Below are 5,128 nucleotides of genomic sequence, written 5' to 3'. Positions count from 1 at the left end.
TAATATCAAACAAAACCATGTTGTAATATTTACTTGTGTGTAAATTATTAGTACTATTTTCTTGTGTTTCATGCTACATTGTTTTATCTTTTTTTTTTAATCATAGGAAGTATGAGTTTAATCCTATTTTGAGGTGTTTATGCTTCACATTATATCTCTGCATAAACTGTGGAAATAAAAAGTAAAAATAAAGAATGTATGAAAATGGTTTTGCTTTTTCGTTTTAGTCTTGATAATTTTTTGTTTTTCTAACTTTATTTGTGGTATATTCAATCTTACTTAACTTTTTAAATGTGCAAAATTTTATTTTAAGAAATCTATAGGATTTTGACAAATGGCGAAATAAGAAAATGACACGTGTTAGTTTTTAGGATAAAAAGTAGTTATTAGTTAATGTTTAAAATTTAACAGTTTGTAAGTAGTGGTGTCCTAACCGCTTGCAACTTAAAAATCACATTTTTTAGTAAGTGGATATACTGTTTACGCAATAATAAAACTTACCAATTAGTTTTTAATTATTGGTCTTCATAGAGCACATTTTATTTAAAATAATTAAATTAAATATTTAATTTAATTAATTAATAATATATAGATATAGTCTTTCTTGTGCATTGTGGCGGAGATGTGGTAAAAAAAACTGTACAAAGCCGGTGGAACCGTCAGGAAATTTTAGGGAGAATCTCTAGGAAGGTGGACTCGATATCGGAACCATTTATCCATTATGTATCGGCTGTGCAGTTATTTTTGCAGTTGTAACATTTCCAAAACTTTTTATAGAATTCTAACCCATTCTACCAATGTAGATTTCAAAGTATAATGGAATTTCCGATTTGTGGAGCACTTCATTTTTTTTTCTAAATTCTCAAAGTAGTTTGCTTTACATGCCAAACTCGAACTTCTTCTGTTGGTAATTTTTAAATTCCTATTGAAGTGGACTATGCACCCAAAATGTTTGATGATATGCAAAACTTGAACTTCTTTTGTTAGTAATTTCTTGGGTGTTAGTTTTCAATTGTTTTGAATAATTTCTTGATTGATCGTACCTAATTGGAAGGTATCAAAATTGTTGTTGTAACATTAGGTGTCCTAATTTCTGCTCTGTTATTACTTGTTCCTGGAAGAATAACTTTATCTATAGATCCAGTTCCAAAAAGAAGAGACGAACAAGGAAAGATGAGGATGGATGATCTGCACAACTGCTTGTGTGACATTCTTTTCTCTTCGGATTAGAAAGCAGAAGATGAACGAAGATGCACCTATTTTTTTAGTTAAGTTCTCTACTTTCTCTTCCTCTTTCTTTTAATCATGTGTTTATTGAGTAGTCTTAATGATAATCATTGAAGTGGACTATGCACCCAAAATGTTTGATAATATTCCTGACTCATTCACCAAATAATATTTGAATAAGTACATAATGCAAAACATGTTTTAAATAGAGTTCCTCTCGCGGATGCATATCTTAAAACTGATCTTGAAATACAATCATAACTTTAAAATTGTGTTTCGACTCATAGTGCAGTTCATTATGATTATTGCAAGTAATAATTCATATCTTTGGCATGTCTAACTTTTCTCTTATTTTTTTGTAATATGACAAAATGTAATCAGCAATTAGGCCAAGCTAATCTCTAATATGTCAAATTTTGTTTTTCTTTGATATAGAGTAAAAACTAAAAATAATAGAGAAATGAACTTCGACACTACCACAACTGATGCTTCTCCATGAAGAAGTAAACTAAAGGTAATTGCCTTTTCCCCTTTTTTTTTGGTTAATAATACTTTGGCAGATTCCTATAGCATTTTAATTGAAGACTTTTGCAAGTTTGATTTTTGTATTTTAGAGCTCAAGCATCCAGAACTACATTTAATAAAAATGGATTTATACAAACGTGCTTTTTACTATTAGTTTTATACTAAATTGCTTACAAAAATTTATTCTTAAAATCTCCGTTTCTTTTTCAAGGAGAACAAAGTTATTTCACCCTGGTGATATAGCATTCGGTTGGAGCTAAATGTGAACTTTAATGGTATTCTGATCATATTATAATTCAGTTTTAGGGAGCTATTTTTTTTTTTTTTTTGGTTGCTTTCTGAATGTTCACTTGATTTATATCATCTTTTGAGCTACTTGTGGGAATTACTCAGTCTAACGATTATAGCGAATTCAAAAAATCGATGCTACAAGTTTTCAATATGTTGATCACCAAACTCAAAGGTTATCAACACGAAATCGAGAGAGTGAGGAACAATGTATTTTCACTTTGGGCTTCAGGGCGTTAAGAGCGATATTGTTGGATCTCATCCTCTTAAAGATAAGGCAAGAGGGATGAAGTTGACCCATAGGTGTTTTGCAACTATTTTCCTCTTCATCTCCTCTTATCTCTTCGTATTGAAATTATACTTGCCTTGATACAATACTTTATTCAAGGTTTCTTTCTGACTAAGAATACATCACTCTTTGTTGTAGTGTTGTGGCTAATTTTGAAATTTTATATGCTTAATGCAGGACTATTGCTTACAAAGATCAGTTGAAGCCTAATCAATTGATAGAATATTTCTATACCCTGGTAAATATTTCATCCATTTTCTTATAATTTGTACATTGAGTCCATACTTCAACAACGAACAACATTTAATCAGCCAACAACTCAAGAGATGTAAGGTTGATTATATATTAAAGATCAACCAATAAACTCATTGTTAGATAACTTTGAAAAAAAATATGAAGTAAAGATCAACCATTATATATATATATATATATATATATATATATATATATAATAAAGCTGGGCATAGTAGATCTGATGTGGCATCTTCCAAAAATGAGGATTGTTATTTATCTTTTTCCTGTATTTTTGCTTTTATCCCTAATTTTTTCTATTTATTTATGTTCATTGATTTGATAAAGAAAAATTAATGTTCTTCCAAAAAGATTGAAACGGGTGCAAACAATTAATAAAAACTGAAACAGTTCCAAAAAGTTAATAAAAATAACTATAGCAATTTGAACAATTGCCTTCCTAGATAACGAAAAGTTTACAACATTGAATATAATGGTGCCAATTAGTATGCCTCTCTTCCTCCTCAAAACCAATCATTCACGCAATTCATCTGGTTCATAATTACTTGAAACTTGAGGGAAACTTGGGTTCTCTGTAGCTTTCCAAGTGGAGAATTTCTCTTTCAATCTTCTATCAAATTGAATATTGCATATGGTGTATCTGTATCTTTTTATCCCTATAAGAAAATATATACTTGCTGTTAGTATATTTTGGTTATTGGAGATGAGATCTCCTATTGTACTTTCTTTGTGTCAGTCTAAGTGAGTTGTGTGGACGCCATATTTGTTTAAATTGCTGATATTTATTTTTGTTCTTGTGTATGAGATTGTTGGTCTGAGTGATCATAATCTATGTCTATGAGTTGATTAAAAAATAACCTTAATTTCAGAAATAACAGTGTTGCAGGAAGAAGATCAACGACAAATGCATTTACATGCTGAGATCCGTTATTTCAGATATTATTAAGGTAAAAATTACTTACATAAAATTTATCATTAATTTCGATTATGATTTTAATATATTTTAGTATTTTCGCCTTCTTTTTATTGTCCTTTGAGAATATTGCTTTTAATTTACTTTTCTGTAATCGAGAAAATATGTATGAAGATAATTTGAAGATATGGTCCTATGAATCTGGTGGCACTCAGATATGGTGCATCGCTTTTCTTTCTAACTTCTCTGGGAAGCGTTCTTAAGACACAGTCGCATGGAGAAAATGTGTATGAAGATAGATTTGCAGTTTATACACAGTATTTCAGCGTAGGTGAAGATATTGTCTTGAACAGATTGATGAGTTGAATCCTCTTAGTAGAGATTTCTTCAGTAAGATTGATCCTAACATGTAGGAGTAACCAAGTTTTCTCAGGTGAAAATGCATAGACAATGTAACTAGGCTGAGAAATGCTGAACATTTATAGGTTTCACCAACCCTTTTTCTTTGATGTGATAATCATGCAACAAGAAGATCTAAAAGTATTTATTATCTATCATCATTTTTATTTGTGTTCTCTTTTTATTCTTTTTACTTGTGCCATAGTTATTTAAGGTGCATGCAGCTAATTATTGCTGTTAAGAAATTGAAAGACATATTCATAAAGATGGTTTTAGTTTTTAGTAGTTTAATTCAAGCTTGTCGGAGTAGCCAAAAGGCAAAAGCAAAAGAAATGCTATGGCATGCCAGGTTTTTAACTCAAAACAAATGATGTGTGATTTTTTCGGTTATAGGAGAAAAAGATGGCCTAGCTATTGATAATCGGCTTAATGTATGCAGATTTTGATGTATAGTGCCTCACATTTTGCTCATGTCTCGTAGATCTGAGATCTTTAATATGATGATTTGTGCTAAAGTGTGGTACTTCTATGTGTAAGAATCATTCGGATGCAATTTAGGACGAAATGATGCGAATTGGAGCAAAATCGGGACAAAAAGGCAAAAAGTAAAATTTGAGGGCCACAGTTAGCGTAGGCCGTTGGCTGTGGCGCAGTTTATAGCAGCTGAAATTTTTGAATGCCAGGGCCAGCGCCCCATGCTGCCCTGGACACTCGAGACGTGAATATGTCCTATTTCGACTGGGACTCGGTTATTTCGACCCTAAGACACCTCTCACTCATTTAAAAGCCAACCTAAACCTATTTTGAAAAAAGGGAGAACGTTTTTTAGAGGGAATTTTAGACCAAGGGAGAGCACAGAGCCGCCATGGAGGCCGAAATTCATCGGGTTTCATTTTTTCTTCCACCAAACTTAGCAATTTTTATGTTTCTTTGTATGATTTGTTGTTTGACTACCATGTTTATGTGGAGCTAAACTTCACGTTCTAGGGTTGTTGTTCTTTCATGACTATTGTTATTCTAATATTGATTTTGATTTCTTGATTTATCATATTGGTTTATTTATTCAATCTTGCGCTTAATTATTTGATTGTTTGATCACCAATTAAATACTATCTACGAATCTAAAGTTGAACTCGAAAGTGAAAATTCTAGATTGCATACAGGATTGAGTAGAGCAAGTTCTTGAACTTGGGCATCGGGGAACGGATTCGCGGTTAGGATAGGCATATACCTAA

At 31.4% G+C, this 5,128-nt stretch overlaps 1 long non-coding RNA gene across 4 annotated transcripts; it reads left to right on the top strand.

Annotated features, from left to right (window-relative positions):
* The first annotated feature begins 607 nt into the window (after positions 1 to 607).
* Positions 608 to 4,034, top strand: LOC104243852 (uncharacterized). 4 transcript variants are annotated; one of them, XR_715313.2, is made up of 5 exons: positions 608 to 690; positions 1,139 to 1,267; positions 1,663 to 1,741; positions 2,507 to 2,567; positions 3,451 to 4,034. It is a non-coding gene; the product is annotated as an uncharacterized lncRNA (long non-coding RNA). The 4 variants fall into 4 exon arrangements; XR_715314.2 differs by having other exon boundaries at positions 617 to 1,267; positions 3,451 to 3,528; positions 3,669 to 4,034; XR_715312.2 differs by having other exon boundaries at positions 617 to 1,267; positions 3,451 to 3,528; positions 3,654 to 4,034.
* The last annotated feature ends 1,094 nt before the right edge of the window (positions 4,035 to 5,128 follow it).

Source organism: Nicotiana sylvestris, chromosome 8, assembly GCF_000393655.2.
Source record: "Nicotiana sylvestris chromosome 8, ASM39365v2, whole genome shotgun sequence".
Taxonomy (NCBI): domain Eukaryota; kingdom Viridiplantae; phylum Streptophyta; class Magnoliopsida; order Solanales; family Solanaceae; genus Nicotiana; species Nicotiana sylvestris.
This window is presented reverse-complemented; position numbering and strand designations above follow the sequence as displayed.